At 39.5% G+C, this 5214-nt stretch overlaps 1 pseudogene; it reads left to right on the top strand.

The window, feature by feature from the left end:
• The first annotated feature begins 318 nt into the window (after positions 1 to 318).
• LOC102840921 lies at positions 319 to 2644 on the top strand (annotated as a pseudogene).
• The last annotated feature ends 2570 nt before the right edge of the window (positions 2645 to 5214 follow it).

The following is a 5214-nucleotide window of genomic DNA, read 5'->3' as shown; positions in this document are numbered from 1 at the left end:
GAAGAAGGATTGGGTAGAGAGAAAAGTTGAAACATGATACAATCATAACAGAGAATAAAAGAAGAACTGAAGGTTGGATCATCTTTTGGAGTTATTCTATACTGAGGCAAGAGGACTGCGCCTTTGTCTCCCTCACATCAGCCAATCATAGGATGCTAGATGCTCCTGGGGAGGGAGCATAATCTGGGTAAGGCTCCTGCCTTCAGCCTGATGGGAATTCCCAGAGGGAATCTGTGCTGAGCAGTTCAGCAGCCAATACTCTAGGTCTTGAAGGAGCTGAGCAACTACCACAGCATCATCTATAATAAAAATTTGGATATGAACGTAAGAAGTCATCTCTATTCCAATTTCTAATCCTAGAGATTGAACCTGGGCTCCAATATGATTTTAAATGTGCTGTTCTGTTGACATAATTCTTATAGCTGACTGGTACAAATACTCCTAAAGTCAAGAGAAGGTGTGAAGAAACATGGAGGGGAACATATTCAGAATATATACTGCATAGAAAGAAACATTCGTGTATGCAGATCTGCTTCTTAATTCCTTTCCTCATAATAATGAGAAGACATGGTCAATATGCTGGTCAAAGGCTCTGTGACCAAGACTTTGGAATCAAAACATTAAGACTAGAATAAGTTGTTCTATAAAATCCCAGAAATATGAAGCTGAGGCAAAAATAAGGAACATGTCCTGGGGTGACGCTGTAGGATAAGTGCGAGACCACAAGTGGGTTTGAACTGCAAGTTTGGCAGTTCAAACTCACCAGTCACTCCTTGGAAACCCTAGACAGGGTCGCTATGGGTTGGAACCAAGTCGATGGCACTTAGCAACAACAACAGTATAAAACACAGAAAAATCAAAATTAAAAATCAGTACTAGGGATAGGAGCCATTGTGGTTGTTGTTGAGTGATAATGATCCTGTTCAGATTCATAGCATCCTTCATAGGTTTTTGAGAGGTGGCTGATGGATTTGAACCACTAACTTTGTAGCTAGCAGTCCAGAGCTTATCCAACAGTGTCATATCAGACAGATTATAAATTCAGGAGATGAGTGTAATAAAAAATGAACTACAGCAGGTTTGACAGAAGAAAAGATAATTCTGGGAAATTTGAATTGCTTTGGAGTGTCTTGGCACCATCTTTATTGAGCTTTGTGCATAAGTTGTTGTTATTAAATGCCATCAAGTTGATTTTGACTCATAACAACCCAATATAGGGCTTCTGAGAAGCAACTGGTCGATTTGAACTGCCAACTTTGTGGCTAGCAGTCCAGTGTTTATCCCACAGTGCCACACCAGACTCCTGTACAGGGTTAGTGTAGAAAATTATTGGTTGGACTCTTAGGAAAAAGACTGTCTATGTGTACAAGTAGACCCCTACGCACTGAGCACTTGCCAGTCTTTAGGTTTCACCCAGAAAATACCTATGATATGAAGAAGGGGGCAAATTCAAACAGGTTAAATAAAGAGTTTTATGGGAGGAGAAGTAAAATTAGGATTGAGAATCATCTTGCTATTTTTATAGAACTGTTTCTATTGGACGTGAGGAAACACACAGATGAGATCTAGGAGTTTGAATAGAACTGGGCAAACAGCTCTAGTCCTGAATTTCCTAACAGCAGGAAGACATTGACATATCATTGATTAGACTTCTTACCATTTCAGATAGAATATTGGCCATGAGGTATGTAGAGAGATTTCTACATTCAAATAATAAAAAAAAAAGTTAGAAGACCTTTTAAATTTCTTTAATAGCGTATATGCTCTCTGGTAGCGTAGTGGTTACGAATCGGGCTGCGAACCTTAAGGTCAGCGGTTCGAAACTACCAGCAGCTCCGCGGGAGAAAGATGAGGCTTTCTACTCCCGTAAAGATTTACACCCTCGGAAACCCTGTACAGGGTCGCTATGGGTCGGAACCGACTCGGCGGCACTTAACAACAACAACAACAATGCTCTGGATCTTAGTACAAAGAAAACAATTGTTCAAAGAAGTTTGGAATAAAGGATCAGTTAAAAAGAGTGTTTAAATGGGAGATTCTATCAGCTATGGCCTCCAGCTTGAAGAAGGCTGGCGTGGCATCAGCTTTAAGCCAGTGAAAGAGGATGAGCTCCAAACCTGACATCAACGATGAGCAGAAGTAGAAGATCTGCAAAGTTTTGATCTCTTTGATGCAGAAGTGACTGGCATCATTGATGTCAAAAGAGCTTAAGGAGGCAATGCAGGCCCTGGGTTTTGAGCACCGGAAAGAAGAGATCAAGAAAAGGATCAACGAAGTTCATAAGGAAGGTACAGGGAAAATGAACTTCACTGACTTTTTGATTGTGATGACTAAGAAGATGTCTGAGAAAGATTCCAAAGAAGAAATCCTGAAAGCTTTCAAGCTCTTTGACCATGATGAAACTGGCAATATCTCTTTCAAAAATCTGAAACGCATGGCCAATGAGTTAGGCGAGAAGCCCACTGACAAAAAACTGCAGGATATGATTGATAAGGTTGATTAAGATGGTAACAGCAAAGTCAGTGGGCAAGAGTTTCTGCAAATCATGAAGACAATGAGCCTTTACAAAAATGCCCCCCGCTCTCCTTGCAGGCAAGTGCCTGCAGTCCTGTGGGACCTTCTGAACACCAGCCCCCATAGCTGAACAACCTACCTCGATTCTCTTTCCTCCTTTTGACAGTGGTCTTTGATGTTTAATTCTTTGTCAAATGACCCATTGATAGTTTGTGTCCCCCCAACAGAACCAGAGCCCATAAGAACAGAGAACATGGAGAAGAGGCTCCTAAGGCTGCTTCCCTATGGCTTTACCTGGTTTCCCTCTTCACCTGTATTTCCACGTACCTCCCAACCCTGCATAACTCCTTAGACAAGTACATGTCACTCCCCATTGCCACAAGCATCAGACCCTACCCTGGTGGTTCTGGTTTTTAGTTGACAGCAGACTGTCATTCCCTCTTTTATAAAATCTGGTGACCTCATTCACTGGAGATTTGTTTAGTGCTCTTTGTTTTGTCTTTAAAATAAAACTTTTCTTATTTGGAAAAAAAAAGTGGTTAAATGAGCTTTGGTGGTTTAAAGGGGTTGTTCCACCAGATCACTTACAAATTCATATTGATCTCAGAAAGTTTACTACAAGGGGAAGCATTCAGTTGCTAGTTCCCATTAAATTGATACCTGTTTTAGTCACTGCATCTGATGTCTGAGCTTGACTATGATTCTTTGGTAAGTGGAAGTTAAAAAATGCCATCTGTAGCATAATATATACATTTGTGGATGTTACAAAGCATTCTAACTCTGTGATGGTTTGGCTCTGGAGAAAGTTCACTGCCTACAGCATCTTTTATCTGTGAGTCATAGTTCCTGGCAAGGGCAGTTTCAGAGTGACCTTCATTCCACATGAGCTCTGACACCAGTATGCGCTCTTTGTTGGGACTTCGGTGGACAAGTACCATGTGGTCAAAGTTCATTACAGCTGGGCTCTGAAGTCAATATGAGCTCACTGTTAGGACTTTGGTGGATAAGTCTCATGTGGTCAAGGTCTTGCAGTTTGTCCCAGTTCCCTCTGTTTCATACCTCAACAAAAACCTAGAATTGCAATGGAAAATATTCTAGTTTTCTGGCAACAGCAGAACAGATCAGAAATGTTAAAAGTAAATTAAAGTGTTAGATAATGTGACTCTTCAAAGATTCAGCAGATTTTAGGAATCATAGATACAAACTTTTGCTTTTATTATCAGTGGAAAGCATTTTTGAGAACTTTGATTTCTCAGTGATCATATATCCTCATTACTCACATGACCCAGGAATTGACAGAAAATGACCTGAAATATTTCAACAAACTGATGCAGTGCTAAAAGCACTCACTAGTCTATGTCAAGACAGCTACCTGGCCAACTGATTGGAGGAGATCCATATTTGTGCCCATTCCAAAGAAAGGTTAAACTACAGAATGTGGAAATGATTGAACAATATCATTAATATTACACATAAGTAAAATTTTCTTGAAGGTAATTTAGAAACAGTTGTAGCAGCATGTCAACAGATAACTGACAGAAATTCAAGCTGGATTCAGAAGATGATGTGGAACAAGTGTCATTATTGCTGACATCAGATAGATATTGGCTGAAAGCAGAGAATATCAGAAAGGTGTTTTGTTGTTGTTGTTTAGTGTTATTAAGTTTTTTCTGTCACATAGCTATCTGTATAGGGTTTCTGAGATTGTAAATCATTGCTGGAGCAGAAAGCCTCATCTTTCTTCTGCAGAGCAGCTGGTGAACTAGAAACACCAACCTTGTGGTTCACAGTCCAGTGCTTATCCTGCAAAACCACCACACTCCCAAAATAAGTTGACTCGTGTTTTATTGACTATGCAAAAACATTTGATTTTGTGTATCATAAAAACTATAGATAACATTGTGAAGACTCTTCCAGAATGCCTAACTGTGCTCATGTGGAATCTATACATAGATCAAGTGGCAGTCATTGGAAAAGAGCAAAAGGATACCAAATTAAAAATAAATAAATACAATTTTAAAAAAAGAAACCAAATAGTTTAGAATTAGGAAATGTGTGTGTCATGGTTGTATTCTTTTGACATGCATATTCTATCTGTATGCTGAGCAAATAATCCAAGAAGCTGTACTGTGTGAAGAAGAACATGGCATTTAGATTGGAAATAGGCTCATAAATGACCCACGATATGTAGATAACACAATCTTGCTTATTAAATGTGAAGAGTATTTAAAGCTCATTCTGATGAAGATCAAAGACTACAATCTTCACTATGGATTGCACTTCAATGTAAAGAAAATGAAAATTCTCACAACTGGACCACTTGACAACATCATGATAAATGGGGAAAAGATTGAAGTTGTCAAGTGCTTTATTTTACTTGAATCCATAAGCAACACTCATGGAAGCAGCAGTCAAGAAATCAGATGACGTATTGCATTAGGAAAATCTGCTGCACAAGACCTTTTTAAATTGTTCAATAGCAAAGATGTCAGCTTGAGGACTAAGGTGCGCCTGACAGAAGCCATGGTATTTTCAATAACCTCATATGCATGTGAAAGCTGGACAGTGAATAAGGAAGACTGTAGAATAATTGATGCTTTTGAGTTATGGTGTTGGAGGAGAATAGTGAAAGTGCCATGGGTGCCCAAAGAACCAACAGATCTGTGTTGGAAGAAGTGCAGCCAGAGTGCTCTTTGGAGG

Source organism: Chrysochloris asiatica, unplaced genomic scaffold (genome assembly GCF_000296735.1).
Source record: "Chrysochloris asiatica unplaced genomic scaffold, ChrAsi1.0 scaffold00286, whole genome shotgun sequence".
Taxonomy (NCBI): Eukaryota; Metazoa; Chordata; class Mammalia; order Afrosoricida; family Chrysochloridae; genus Chrysochloris; species Chrysochloris asiatica.
This window is presented reverse-complemented; position numbering and strand designations above follow the sequence as displayed.